Genomic DNA, 15,422 nt, shown 5'->3' with positions numbered 1-15,422 from the left:
GTGGATCTTGCCGTTAGACTTGACAATCTCCCCTCAGGTGTGTGTTGCACCCCTTCTTAAGAAAGTGAGGGAGCGCAGTGTGTTTCTCTGTTTTTGTGTGTGTGTATGGGGGGGGTTAACTAATGCATGGCTAATAAGCTTTAAAGAGGTTGTGTATCATTTATAGGGGGTGAATGGACTGTGGTTTGGCCATTAGCCCGTAAGAAGTTCAGAAATCCATATAAAGCGTTTTCATCTTACATGCTGATAACAGTTTTTGTTTTTTCCCCATAATAACTGTGTAGAATCGTTTTATTGAATGCACAGCAGTTAAAGTGCCATGTTTGGCTTCATAAGTGTTTAAAAGTCTTTTGTGCCAAAATACAGATTGCAAAGGATTTATGGGGTTGCAAACAGTCTTACACTCTTAAAAATAAAGGTGCTCGAAAGGTTCTTCACAGCGATGCCGTTCCACAAAGAACCATTCAGCCAAAGGTTCTTTAAAGAACCATCTCTTTCTTACATTTTTCCACAAAGAACCTTTTGTGAAACAGATGTTAAAGGTTCTTTATGGAACCAAAAGGTTCTTCTATGGCATCGAATAACCTTTTGAAGCACCTTTTTTTAAGAGTGTAGCGGCCAACATGAATACTGCAACCCAAATGATGCAATACCAGCTGATCTCATGGTTGGCAAATTCATATAACATGTGAGGGGTGTTAGCCCATTTAGAACTTGATTATGACATATTAGGAGTGTTTGCCAGAGCATGACATCTTTTGGGTGGTTGCTTACTGGCCAATAGAGTCTTATTTAGAGATTTGCTTTTTTTCCAAGTTGTTCTTAGTCTTATACTGTATGTTTCTGTAGCTCAATTCTTAGAGCACTGCGCAAGCAACGCAAAGGTTGTGGGTTCCATCCCAGGTAACACGTATAATAATAATGATAAACATGTATGCATTGTTGGTTGCTTTGGTAAAATGCGTTTTGCAAATGCGTAAAAATGTGAATGTAAAATAATATCTGTAGTATATTCCAGGACAAGTTTGCAACTTTGCAACAGTTGTTTGTTCAATTCCTTAAAGGGGTCATATGGCCCGAGAACATGTTTTTCTGTGTCTTTGGTGTGTTATAAGTTGCCTCTGCATGTATTAGACACATAAAATTGCAAAAATTAAAGTGTCGGAACAAACGATGCATTCTATCTAAAAGCGAATGCTCACCCAGACCTGCCTGAAATGCCTCGTGTAACCACACCCCCACAAATCTACGTCAGTTCGTGGTATGAGTTGACTAAGACCGCCCAAATGTATATGCAAGTAAGGTGGACGTACCTGTCAGTACAATTGCTTTGAAACCCGATGTTCCAAATATGGTAAGAGGCGTTACATTTCCGTCACACGCTTGTAGTATTCGACCAATCACTACACACTGGTTAACTGGCCAATCATAGCACACCTCGCTTTTCAGAGCGATAAGCTAAAAAATCAGTGCGTTTCAGAGAGGCGGGGCAAAGAGGAGATACAAACAGAGCTGGACAGTAACGAAGTAAATTTACCTGAGTACTGTACTTAAGTACACTTTTTGAATATCTGTACTTTACTTGAGTATTATTTTTTCTGAGTACTTGTACTTTAACTTCACTACATTTGAAAGACAAATATCATACTTTTTACTCCACTACATTTATAAAAAGGTCCAAAAGTAGAAAATGGTTTCTATGCAGCGGGGTTTCCTGTGTGCGCAATTTATCTGGCTTGCGATCTGCCAGGACCTTTTACTGTTGCCAAGTATTTCAGTTTTTCTAAGCTCGCGGTTTTCCGGCAAGCTTTGAATGGCCATTTGGCAGATTTTTTTAACGCAAATCTGGCAACTCTGGGATCTTCCCCGCTAAACTAATGTAAACGTAGGCGCTGCTACATCGTTGATAGCGCTCTAAAAAGGCAAATAGAACAATAAAAGAGGAAAAAGGCACATGTTAAAGTGTGGTGTAATCATCTGTGGGTTACGATCAGTCAAAGATCGTAGAAACATTGTCATGAAAATGATCGGCATAACGGCTAAACGGTAAATAAGCATCACATACACCTTGAGCTACACGTGCGTGTTAACTTCTGATCTGCTGCTGTATCATTTAAAGCGATTTGGAAAATGAATGATGTTTTTACTGAAGTAACTATAGTTGAAGTATTCCTGTTGAAATAAAAACAATAGAACCCTGCCCAAAATACAACATAAAATGTAATGGATTTAATGGTTATAATGGGAATTGTACTATGGATACTTGTTGTCTACTTGTATGTGATGGATTCTATTGCTGGGATGGTAAATCCTATTGGAATAAAACCCAAAACACACTACAAAGAGGAATTTAATTTAAAAATCTCATTCTAATTAAAAAATTCATTGTTTTTTTTCAGCAGGGATGGTATTTGCATTAAAACCACAGTATCCACAAATTTACCATTTTCTATATATAGGAACCATACTCCAATTAATAATCTTTAGTAAAACCACAGCAACTAAACATACCATAGTTTCATTATACTAGCTATAGTTTATGTTTGTAGTTAAATTATGGTAATACAAATGGTAATAAATCCAACAAACACATGGCTTCTACACTTTACTATTTACAAGAACCTTACTACTTACTGGTAAATTGCTGCTAAAACTGGTAAAGGGAATATACAAAATAAAAGAACACTGCTCATAAATACATATAGGCCTAGGGGGCTAATGAGGATAATTAGGCTAAATGATCATACAGGATTATATCTAAACTAAACATATATGTGCTAAACATATAAAGCTCTTAAAGGAGTTGCTCACTGCAAAATTTGCCCCCATTGACTTTCCATAGTAGGAATAAAAACTACTATGGAAAGTCAATGGGGGCAAATTTTGAAGTGAACTACTCCTTTAATACAACTGATACTGTGAGCTACTCAGTGTATTCAGTAGGTTGCTTCAGAGGCATAAGGTATACGACAATAAAACAATGCACAACTGACATAAAGGAAATTTACTTTTAATACTTGAGTACTTTTAAAAGCACGTACTTCTGTACTTTTACTTAAGTAAGAATCTGTCTTTACAACTTTTACTTGTAGTGGAGTAATATTTGACCAGTAGTATCTGTACTTTCACTCAAGTAAGGAAGTTGTGTACTTCGTCCACCTCTGGATACAAACATGCACGGTACTGTATGTGGAAAATACAGCGTTTTTGAACCTTAAATCGTGTATACACTTTGCATTACATCTAAAACAAACGATGATATTTGTTATAGCCGTGTCATATGACCCCTTTAAACACATTCAATATGAACAACAGCAAGCAGCGCTAACTAAAATGCAGTTACTTACTATATATTCGGAATTGCTTTGGCAATAGCATAGGGATTATCCAAGTCCACTGAATTGTACTTTAAAACTCTTATTTCTGCTGGGTGTTTTACAGATGAGACTCATTCATTGATTTAGAAACTACACACTGCAGTTTATTACCTTTTTAGAACCTCTCAGTATATCACAATACGTTTTGGGTTTGGGGCCTTCCTGCATCTGCCATAGATTATACTGAGAGGTCCTCCTCACAGATTACCTCAAGAGTAGCTCGCTTGGATTAATAAAAATAAGAACAAGTTCACACTTAATTCTAAGACCCACATGACTGTTTCTTCTTATTAAAGGTGCGCTGAGTATTATTCTTTAGGTAGCCGGTATGTATGTTGTGATGGTTGCTATGGGAATCCTCTTGGATACAGAAATGTATTACCTAACAGATGCTATTTGTGGTTCATTTATTTCACAGGACAAAAAATTGTAAGAGAATGTTAAGCAATATAAAATGATAGAATAAAATAGTATTCAGTTGGTCATGTGATCTTAAAGTGATGAAAATCAATTGAAATCGAAAAAATTCTGTCATCATTTACTCACCCTCTTGTCATTTATAAACTTGTATGACTTTCTTTTTTTTCCTCAGAACACAAAAGAAGATATTTTGAAGAATGTGGAAAACTGGCGCCCATTTTAGGTTTAAAATGACAAGAGGTAATTAAATGATGACATAACTACCCCTTAAACATGTATGCCTCCATGAGATTACCTGCTCTATGAAGAATGAAGAAAAGCAGCTTTTGCACTTTTGCTTATTTATTTCAGCATAAAAGCGAAAAGATGAGTCTATCCATAAATGTAAGAATTTATGTAAAATCAAGCAAATGTTTAAGAAGTTTAAGTAAAAAAGTGACATTTTCGAAAGGTTCGGGGACTTTTGCACGACAACATGGCAACCCGCTAGCATTGCGCCTTTGCAAAGGTTGGTGTGTTGCTCATTGGAACACGAGTTGCCGTCTGGGCTTTAAAACATGCTTGAAGAATACAGTAGGTGCTGTAAAGAGAGATGCAGTCCCAGGTGGATGCCACGGTTCTCCCAGTGGGGTAGTCTGGAGTAAAGGAAGGCTGGAGCCAATTGGAGCGAATTGATCTCCGTTGCGTGGGCTCTGTTCCAACCTCCTGTGTTTTCTTTCTCCTCCTCACATTAGCATACCAAATAAGATGGCGTTTCTCTTAGTATGCCAGCTTTCATTTGTCACCTCTGGTATAATGCAACACCCTTGTCCCTTAGCACACAGCATGAGCCAACCGACCGGGTTTGTATGTAAGAGTGAGAAGATTTCTATTGATTTTGAAATGGAAAGGGTGTTTCTCTTCTAGTGGAATTTCTTCCATGTATGAATGTGGAAAAGAAAAAAAGGCAAATTAGATCTGATGGTATCTCAGGTGTTTCTTTCAGGCAGCAATTAGATTAGATGGAGAACGTTTTGACTTGAGGCTTACGTTTCTCAGATGTTTCTTCTAAGAAAAAACCTTAGTCCCACACGTTTTTCAAACAAATGTCATATTTTAATATTATTCCAATACCAATTTCACTATACTATTCTATTCACAATGTTTTTTAACTTTTAGAGTTTTCCTTTTTATTTCTAATTAGAAATTTAAAGAGACACATCTGAGATAAAATGATAATAAATGAAACTCCATTAAGTCTCTTGAGCCGTATAAGCAGCATCTAAACCATGAAATTTCCCGTTTTTATTTACAACTCTTCTTTTCTTTCCTATTCTTTGGTATGATTACATGTTTCTTATGTGTGTATGTATTTTCAAGACTGAACACATGCAGAATGTCCCTTTCTCAACTCAACACGTGGCTACAGTCAACAGAAAGCTAATTCACATAAAAGCACAAAGATGTCCTCTGGGCAAACATACAGAACATAAATAGGTGTAAAAGCAGAAATTACAGCATGGGGGGGCAGTCTAGCTGAGACACAACTCCATTTGTAAAGGTCAACATCTTTAGCAGGAAAAAACTTCCCTGCAGCTCTCTCCTCCCAAGAGCCAGGGAAGGAAAGAAAAATATTTAGAGAAATACAAAAAGTGCTTATTATTTGTGTGGAATGTCGTGTTTAACTATTCCCGACAGGTTTCGAGACTCGAGTCCTGTGGGTAAACCCCCCCACCCCGGCTCGTGTGGCTCTTGGCTGCGTAGAGCGAGAAGCGGGCTCTGTGGCGCTGGAGCTAGGTGTTAAACGGCTAGGCTGCCGCCACAGCTGTCCCACGATCTGCGTTTGGTCTGTCGGCTGCGCTGTCTGCTGACAGCCAAATAGGAGATCAGAGTAAGGTGCTACATCTGGTGTGGTGGTGGAACCCTTAAAGTTGTGTGCAATTTGGTTTGACAGTGCCTTCAGAGATTCAACGAGAATATCCTGTTTTTGTCGAGAAAATTCAGAGACAAATCCTAGCAGAGACAATAAGTACAGATATAAGAGAGCACTGTGGAGAGTCTTCTTCTTGAGCACAAACATGTTCTCCTCGAAGGCAGGAGAGAAAGTGCTATAAATGTTTATAAGAGGATAATAAACAGCTTAAAAATAAAGCAATGTCAGTGAGATTAAATGGAGATCAAATGGAGTCACCTGTTTTCTGAAGTCTTGTTTCTTAGATTTCACAATGTAATTTCACAAATCGTGTAGAGTGTCAACATTCAAAAGGATCAATGGTCAAGTTGTTTACTTGTACATTTATGATCAAACTAAAGCAGGTTTTTGCATAGTGGAGGTAAAGTCTTCATCTTTCTATCCAAGTTAACATGACACAATGTGTAACCGATTCTTTGAAGGAATGATGTTCCGGCTTTGATACATGTCACTCGTCACCTGTGATTTTTGGAGCATGTATGTAATGGTGAGGCCGATTAAAGTGTATACATGCCGGACAAATCGAAGCAACAATCACATTATGTGTGTCTGTTAGATCGACTGCAAAATCAGTTAGACTTTTTATTTACATTCAATGAATTATTAAATTTACATTTATGAGACGCTTTTATCCAAAGCTACTTACATTACATGATACTATACATTTGTTTCTGAGGACATGCAATCCCTGGGAATCGAACCCATGACTTTGGCATTGCTAGTGCCATGCTCTAACCACTGAGCTAGCAAAGCTAGATGGATTGATTTTTGTTTTAAGTCCATCAAATCAGACCATTGCATGTTTACGCGCTGAATGTCTCAGGCCATGTCCATAATAATAGCTTTTGTTTTAAAAACATGTATTTTTCCTCTTTGTTTTGGCCGTACGTCTATGCTGTGATTGTGTTTTTGTTAAAGACAAAGCTTTTTGAAAATGCTGTTTTTGCATTGCCGTGTGGAGTGCGAGTGTGAACATTTAGAAAATAATGACACATTTTTTTGTCATTTGATGGAGTCATGTGACCCATTCCGCCCAATGTGAGAAGCAGTCCAAACATTACTTTTTATATTTATTGCTTTTTTAATTTTGTATTTATTTATTTTATAATTCATATTTATTTATTTATTTATTTTATAATTCATATTTATTTATTTAATATTTCTCTTTTAATTCATACTGTAACTTATATTTATTTATGTGATACTTTCTTCTTTTATTTATTACTTTGAAGTGGTCCAATATTTCACCACATTTCGCGCGATTTCGCCATATAAGGCATGAGTCTGTGGCTACATTTTCACTTGCTTTTCAATTTTATATTCTTGTGATACCTGCAGCAACAACTCCACCTCATTGTCTGTCCATTAAAAAACTCATCTACATTGCTAAAGACAGGGAAAGTAAATAAATGCCTTATAGAAATGACGTTTTTTTCAGACATTTGAGTGTAAATGAGTAACTTCTGCAAAACACTGATGTGGACGAAAGTCGTTTTTAAACCAAAACAATGTTTTCAATGTATCCAGATTAGTGTATAGACAGGTTTCAGCGGCAACAACAAACATTGTGTGGCCCAAACTTAACTTTTGATAGACCTCCGCAAAGAATCATTAACTGTTGAGCAGTTTTAATGTAATGTAATACACTTACGCATTTGGCTTTTATCCAAAGCGACTTACATTGCATTGTATTATACATTTTTGTTTCTGACTATATGCAATCCCCTGGGATCAAACCCATGACCTTGGCATTGGTAGTGTCATGCTCTAACCACTGAGCCGCAGGAAATACAATTCATATGCAATAAACTATTAATATAAATTAATTTTAATATAAGTGAAATATTAAATAAATGATATTATAACCAAACACAGACCGGAAGTTAACTTTGGGCCTATATGTAGCCTCAAACTGTGCTCTGTATGCCAAGATATGAAAGTTAGAGCAATTGTTTTATTATGTTTGTTCACAAATTTGGCCCTCTTGACATTTGATGTGCTGTTTGCTTTCCTCTAAGAACAGGTTTAACACTGAAGCTTACTTTTGACCTGCATATCATTAAAGATTCAAGATTCACGATCTCCAGCAGTTTTGCTTATGAGTACATGCACGCCGCTGCATAAAGTTTCAGTATTACCCCTTGAGGAATAGAAGTCACAGGCCACTCAAGGATCTTTAGCTCCCTGTAGAGCTCTGGAGATGAGAAGGACTTATCAGCTGGCCTGTAGAGCATTGTGCACAGGGAGAAATGTCAAAGAGAGACTTCCTTCTGCATTAATGAATCCGGTCAGGCAGGATCATAAGGGACCGCGGCGCGAAGCTCTGCATTGGCATTTTTAGAGTCAGAAAATGATCCAGGCTGTCATACGTAGGATGTTATACATATTTCTTACAAGGTGCTGACTACACCGGTGTAAGGAAGGCCTGGATTCGCCAGTAAGAAAGTTCTAATATTTAAAACATGACAAAAGAAGCTGTGACAGATATGTAGCGAAAGCTTATCGAATGGTGCAAAAAGTTAAAATAAGAGCTCTCTTAACTTCTTCAGCCTTTTGTTGTAGCTAAGCAACTTCAAAGCAGCTGGGAGCTGTGAAAATCAGCCGTTAAAATTTCCGTTTACTCCGAGCTCCTCCGAGCGATCCACCTTTCTCTGGTAATTATTTGCAGCGTGATGAACTTGAGGGGTTGTTTTTTTCAGGCTGTTGTATGCGCAGATCAAAGCGAGAGGAAGAAAGTGACTTTTTCCACACTGCTCAGGGTGCCAGGAGCTGGTACGAGCATCTGCTTGCGTGGGGCTTTGAGAACAGTGACTAGCGCTCCAAGTAAACATGATTGAGGGGCTCCGGTATGGTTTTCCCAGAGCTGTCTGACAACACAGGTGGTATTTAGGGATTGTTGGCTGACAGACGTGTGTCTTCAGAGGACAAGATGTTAATTAAACCGTCACGGTGACTGATACGCGTGACCTCTGAGTATCAGTTGGACTTGAGGAAGCGTTTCACCACATCATTTTATTAAGGAGAGTTTAACGTTAAAAAATGTAAGTGGGAGCGTGGCCTAGCAGTTAGCATCTTGCAGAGCCATTGAGAGAGAGAGTCGCAACAACAGAAGTGCTCCATTCATGGAGCGTTCAGATAGTTCCAGGAAGTTGTTTTCTCTTTAAATGCTTTATTTCTTTCATTTTTTTATTTATTAAATGACTTGCGTCTTTTAATGGGTTAAAAGTCTGTCACAATCGGTCTGTTTTGCTGCAGCTCCATAAGTACTTGTAACTTATCGAGAGGCTCCATGAACCGCCATTGCTGTGAAAAAACAGTTCCATTGGAGCTAACGGAGTTGACGCAACTCTCTCTCTCAATGGCTCTGGCATCTTGCTGCTCACATACAGTACAAGATGCAAGTTTGAATCTTGACTCGTGTCTGACCTGATTCTCAGTTCCTATTCATATTATGTTTTCTTTTTGCTGTCGGTTCAATGAACTAGATTTTACATTTTATAAGGGAAATGTGATGTATGCTTACATTGGAAAGCTCAATTTACCACTTAGGCTCTCCTGTTTTTGCCAAGTGGTTGATGTCCTTAGGGCAACATCATGTTGACCCTGGGACAACATTTAAATCAACCAATCAGATTTCAGAAATAAGTTTACAGTTTATTTTAAGTTTAATCTTCCAACCAGGATTAGGTGCTTCTAGACCATTGTTTTTCACTTATCATTTCCCTCTGATTTTAGGGGTAAGTTATGGTTAGGGTTGGGGTTTGGTGTGGGTTTAGGTTTTATTTATAAAAATGTTGTCCTTAGGTCACCAAAATATGTTGCCACTTGGCAAAATCAGGTAGAGCGTATACTTAAGTGTTGGTCACTAGGTGGTTACTGTACTTCTAGACGTTTCATCGATCGGACGCACGCGTCTGGCCCGAAGTTAACTTCCAGTCTGTGTTGGTTATAATATAAATTACATTTATATTAATATTATATAGTATATCAATTAAATTAAATTACATTAAAACTACTCAACAGTTATTGATTCTTTGCGAGGGTGTACTGGAAGTTATGTTTGGGCCACATAACGTTTGTTTATGTTGTTGACCGTATAGGCCCAATTTAAAAGACCCCAGCCTTAAGTCTTAGTGATGCTCTGGTCTCTTAAGTATGACTCAGGTACCTCCTAAAATGCTGGTTTGATGTTTATCCATTAGCTGGTATGAGTTCCCAGAGCGTTAGAGTCATAAACTGCTTGACTAGCAATGACCACTAAATAATTCAATTTAAAAAGCTTTTAGAAAAAAAAGAATTTTGACTTAATTATGTAATTGCTTAAATCGAAGTATGTTTATTTATTATGAATGAATCTCCTGCAGAGTTATAAAACTCTTCATTAAAATGTAGTTTACAGATATGAAATGAAGTATTAAACCATTATTTTTTCATTATTTAAATGTTAGGTTTGTCTATGTGTGTCTGTGCGTGTGTCTCAGTATGGTGGACAAACAGACAGATTTGCAGAGAGAGGATATTGATTCAGATTGGACTCAAGCAAGGTCAAATGTGGCAATAACAATTTACAGTGTGTGATTTGAACCCGAGGCTGAACGCCTGTGGAAATTTATTTAATTCATCTCTATCAGTATGTCCTTTATTTAATATTTACAGGAAGGAAAGCTGCAATACCCACTTTGTTGTGAATGCAAATATAAATGTTTTATCTCATGAATATGTTTCCTCTCCATACTGTTTATTCATGCATATATTCATCCATTTTTCACGCTTATGAATCTGCAGAGACCTTGTTGCGGCGTTGCATTGTGAGAGTACTGCACAGATAGATACACAGCGTTCATGATAAATGTATGTACCTTTGCCACCCTAAAGAGAGCGGGTATTTTACCTCGGCCCTGTCTGTGAACAATGAGAACTTGTTGAGGTTAGAAATAACTCCGCTAAAGGGAGAGAATTTGCCATGAAAAGACATTTATTTATAATAAAAACTGCATGTTCTTTATTGAATGTCTCACTTGGAGCAGATTGTTGGCAAAAGTGAGTATAAAACAAACACTAGAATTTTTGTGCTGGAAGTTGGAAAGGCTGTATTTGTTGCTCCTGGATGTTGTCCAGATGACATCATTATTGTGTATTGTTTTAAAACAACCCTTCCTATTGGTGTCATAATTTTCTCACGCTAGCGATCATAACCAGAGAAAGTGACAGTCGCAACCTTGTTAAGAACTTTTAAGCGAGAATGCATTGAACCTGCAGTCCGGACTCTCTGGAGCTATGATGACAGACACTCATTCGGTTTGGATTTTGGCTTTTGAGCCGAGGCAATTTTAAGGGCGTTAACACAAACTTTTTCCAGTGTGTACTTCCTCTAATCTGTTTCCAAATTTGTCAGAGCTCCCATTTACCAGTTTTTATAAACGGGTACTTAAAAGAACGTGTTTTCCTTTTTTCAACTGCATCTCTTTATCCTCATTTATTCTCACCTGTGACTGCCGAAATGAAACCGTGCAATTACCAAATTTTACATTCACTGTTAAATCACAAAATAAGCATTTAAAAGGAAGAAGCCATTAAATTCAGAGTCTAGAGTTATACTGTGACCTCCGTCTTTCTGGAAAAGTGTAAAATTGCCATTTTCAGATGGATTAAAGATCAGAATTGATTATTAAATATGAGTCTTTTGAACAGCTTTGGCTTTGAATTACACACTTCACATAGAGGTAGAAAAATGTAGAAAACAGTCATGGTGACAGGAAGGCCACAATCTGCTGTTTTTCTATGTTTATATGTACTGTAAATGGGGTTTCAACGTCTGAGATAATTTAAAATAAACGGTTTTATGATGTTAAAAATGTAATGCAAAGAAATGTTTTGTGTTATTTAGGTCTTTATTTTAATTATCAAATTTGTGACATTCACAGTGTTAACTCATTTTTGTAAAAGGTCAGATATTCTTGCTTCCGTTTAAGCACACGAGATGCTCTTTGGCACATTCTCAGATCATGTTGAGACAACATGGATCATCAGGTTTTGTGGAGTCTATGCCAGCTAGTGTGCATGCTGTCAGCACAACGAAAGGACTACTGTACCAAATATTATAAATTTGCAAGATTTCAGAATTTATGCTGATACTATACAGATGCGGGAAAAAAGAGATCACTCCAAATTTTCATGTAATCAGCATTTCTAGTATTTTGGCCATTCCAATCAAACCTCAGGAGTGACAAAGTCATCCAACAGCAATGTGAAAGACATAAAAATTGAGGTTAAAAAAAACCTTTTTCACTTTTCCTAAATACATGTACAAAATTTGTAATGCTTAAAAGTGAATATAAACTTGTTTTCTTTGCAGTATTTGAGGTCTGACAAAATTCAGAGCATCTTTGGTTTTTTGTTTCCAGTTTTTTTCCAGTTTTCATTTTCTGCAAATAAATGCAGTTTTATTTGAAATTCGGGATAAATATGGCTAGTTGTTCACAGAGTGAAACAAATATGATTATTTTACCTAAACGCATACCTATAAATAGTAAACTGAAAAAAAAAAACGGAGTCTTATTTTTTCTGGGACTTTTTTTAGACACCATTATGCATATCACATCAAACATCAGTTTATAAGCAGAGATTTCATAATGTGATCAATATTACACACTTTTCTTAGACTGTGTTTGGCTACATTTACGCTGATATTTGATCTTCACAATTTTAGAGGTCCGCGTTTTTTATTGTCCGCTTTCCATTGTCCAAACGGTGTGGATGGTATGTGTTTGTGTTTATTAATGATTGTATGTTGTTTCTGGCAGCGTGGGATTGTGTGCTAGCATTTGCACAGATGGACAGATGGACAGGGCAGGTGGGGCGCTAGACATACAGATGGGACACACATACATACCCACAGCCTGCCTTGTCATTGGGCTATTATTCACCCGCATTCTTCCACATGCACAATACATTGCTCTTTCTAAGCTCAAAGAAGTTCAAAGCACCTTCTCGTAAGATAAAATGTCTCTTTAGTATCTCCTAGACAGCAGATATGAAGCTCTGATAAGATGGAAAGCAGATGGTTATAGAGCAGATCTCATATTTTCCATTTACATATGAACCGTAATTAACGTGTTTCATGAGAGATTAATGTCTCAAACTGTGCTCAGACATCAAACGCAAACATGTCTCATGTGGGCTCTGCTCTCTATATGAATTGTGTAGCTCTGTACTGTTACTGTAAAGGAATCTTAAGAGGATCATCTGAGATTGTTCATGCTCAAGTGAAACATCTGAAACGTCTCCTAAATTACTGTATGAAAGCAACTTCTGCTTTTAGACATACCAAGTGCTTCTGGTCTTTCACAAGTGTCAATTTGAAGAGTCACTGACTAAATATTAATGCAGTTTTAATAAGGACTTCAAAGACGTGCTCTCATTAAGATGAAGCTCAGCAGGAAGAGCCAAAACAAAACGAGACACAAGTTGAACTCATCCAGTGTTTACCGTTTTAAACGGCAGTCTTCGAGGTTGTTGTACATGTGTAAGACTGTATCTACATATCTGTCATACTGCCATGTTGGTCGGAACTGCACCAAAGTTTTTCACCTACTGTTGCACTTGTGTATATGGTTGAGTGACAATAAAGGGATTTGATTTGATAACACATCTCGCCAGTGTGTGACAGCAATTACGTTTTTTCTCTCTCTAGACTTCTGCTACACCTTTACCGGGCACTTCTGTGCGGATGAAGAAAGAAGGTGGAGTGAAGAAAAGTGAAGGAAATGAACTATCTTTGTTGAAAGGTTAGAAGATGTGCAGCCTGGGAAACAAGCCACTGCTTCTCTCTGCATGCTCGAAAAACACTATCTCTTATTTTATATTGCATGAAATTCCATCTTTTCTTTGAATAAAATAGAGGGGGGAGGGATTCGGGTATCCTCGCGCTTGTCTCCGAGACCTCCCTGGGGTGTGTTGCCGTGGAAACGACCCCAGGTAAATCAGCCTCCTGAAGGTGTTTTTTTTTTGTGTGTGGTTCCATTCCGCTTCAATAGGCCATAGACTGTGTATTTCTCTCAGTGTGGGAAACGGTACAGGCTAAATGAAGTCGACTGTCGGCGGCCCCAGGGAAACCCGTAGGCAGACTTCTGTACCAAACTCATTGGGCTGATCAGCTGAATGCATTAAGGTGTTGCTTATGTGTTCGTGAGGTAGTATTAATTTAAGAGAAGACGATGTGACATAAGGACTTTAAAATCAGCATTAAAGGAACAGTTCACCCCAAAAAATAAAAATTCTGTCTTCGTTTACTCACCCTCGAGTTGTTCCAAATCTGTATAAATGTCTTTTTTCTGATGAGCACAGAGAAAGATAGTTGGAAGAATGCTTGTAACCAAACAGTTCTTGGCCACCATTGACTACCATAGTAGAAAAAAATCTCTTTATAAGTTTCTTTGTTCTGATGAACACAAAAGAAGATATTTTGAAGAATGTAGGAAAGCAAACAGTTCTGGGGCACTTTTGACAACCATCATACTTTTTCCTACTATGGTAGTAAATGGTGGCCAAGAACTGTTTGCTTACAAGCATTCTTTCAAATATCTTTCAAATTTATGCAGATTTGGAACAACACGAGGGTGAGTCAATGATGACAGAAACATCTTAAAACATGTTCCTGGTTTTGATACCTTTTGAAGGAAAAAACTGTTTGTCTAAGTAATCTTTCATTATGCCATGTTAATATGTTCATGTTAAACTGTAACAACTTTTAATTTTGTCTGACATTATCAATCCGCATTTTTGTAATTCCTGTATGACACATATGGCACAGAAATTAAGCACTTTACTTTTATGAGACAGGGTTAGCATTGCATTGTAATCTTGTAATCTGAAAAAAGTGCACTATAATAAACTAAAATGTACTTACGGTTCTCTATTTCCATGCATCAATTTAGTATTTAATATACAATAATTCGTTTTTAGTACTTATGCTAAACTTTTAAGTGTGCTATTTTGAGACACCAACTATATTTTTGGTATATTAAGAACAATATTGACATGTGACAAAAGAGCACTTCAAGTTTTATTATTATGATTATTATTATAAATTATGAAAGTGTACTAAAATAAACTGTTTTTCACCTTGGATGTTCTAAAACTGCTTTATTTTGTGGAGAGGTAAAGGACTCGACCTCACATGGCGGGGCACATGCTTCGGACCACAACATTTAATGACTTTTTATTCCTAGGAAGTTAGCAATTAGCTGCCCACGGGCTGCAAGGTGCGACAGGAGCGTATAAATTCTTAATGCAATAAATTGCATTTACCGTAAATTCGCTTCCAGCGCCGTGCGGCCAGACTCCCCGAGACATATTGCATAGATTTACACAGACGCGTTGGCCGAATGCAACCCCGGGCCAATCTCCTGGACCGAACGCACGGTTTCTCTCTCTTCGTGGAGAGAGTATGTGTCTGTCAGGCCTGTCACAATGGCCCTGCAGCCGTGTGACTCACCGCTCTCCCCAGCACGTCCCCTGAGACCTCCGCATGTCAGAACAGTCAATAAAGCCAGCACAGCAGTGCCAAGAGCCTGCGGGGCTGCCCGTGGTGGACTCATTAATGGACCTGCATGGAAATGTGGGTGCTGCTCTGGAATTTGGTCATACGTTCGCATCAGCCTCCTCCGGGGATT

The 15,422-nt window shown here is 37.7% G+C and overlaps 1 non-coding gene across 1 annotated transcript; it reads right to left on the bottom strand.

Moving 5' to 3' along the window:
- Positions 1–6,428: 6,428 nt before the first annotated feature.
- On the bottom strand, positions 6,429–6,501 carry trnaa-agc (transfer RNA alanine (anticodon AGC)). The gene has a single exon. It is a non-coding gene; the product is annotated as a tRNA-Ala (tRNA).
- Positions 6,502–15,422: the final 8,921 nt, after the last annotated feature.

Source organism: Triplophysa rosa, linkage group LG21 (assembly GCF_024868665.1).
Source record: "Triplophysa rosa linkage group LG21, Trosa_1v2, whole genome shotgun sequence".
Classification (NCBI taxonomy): domain Eukaryota; kingdom Metazoa; phylum Chordata; class Actinopteri; order Cypriniformes; family Nemacheilidae; genus Triplophysa; species Triplophysa rosa.
The sequence above is the reverse complement of the archived record's forward strand: the minus strand, read 5'-3'. Positions and strand labels throughout refer to the sequence as shown.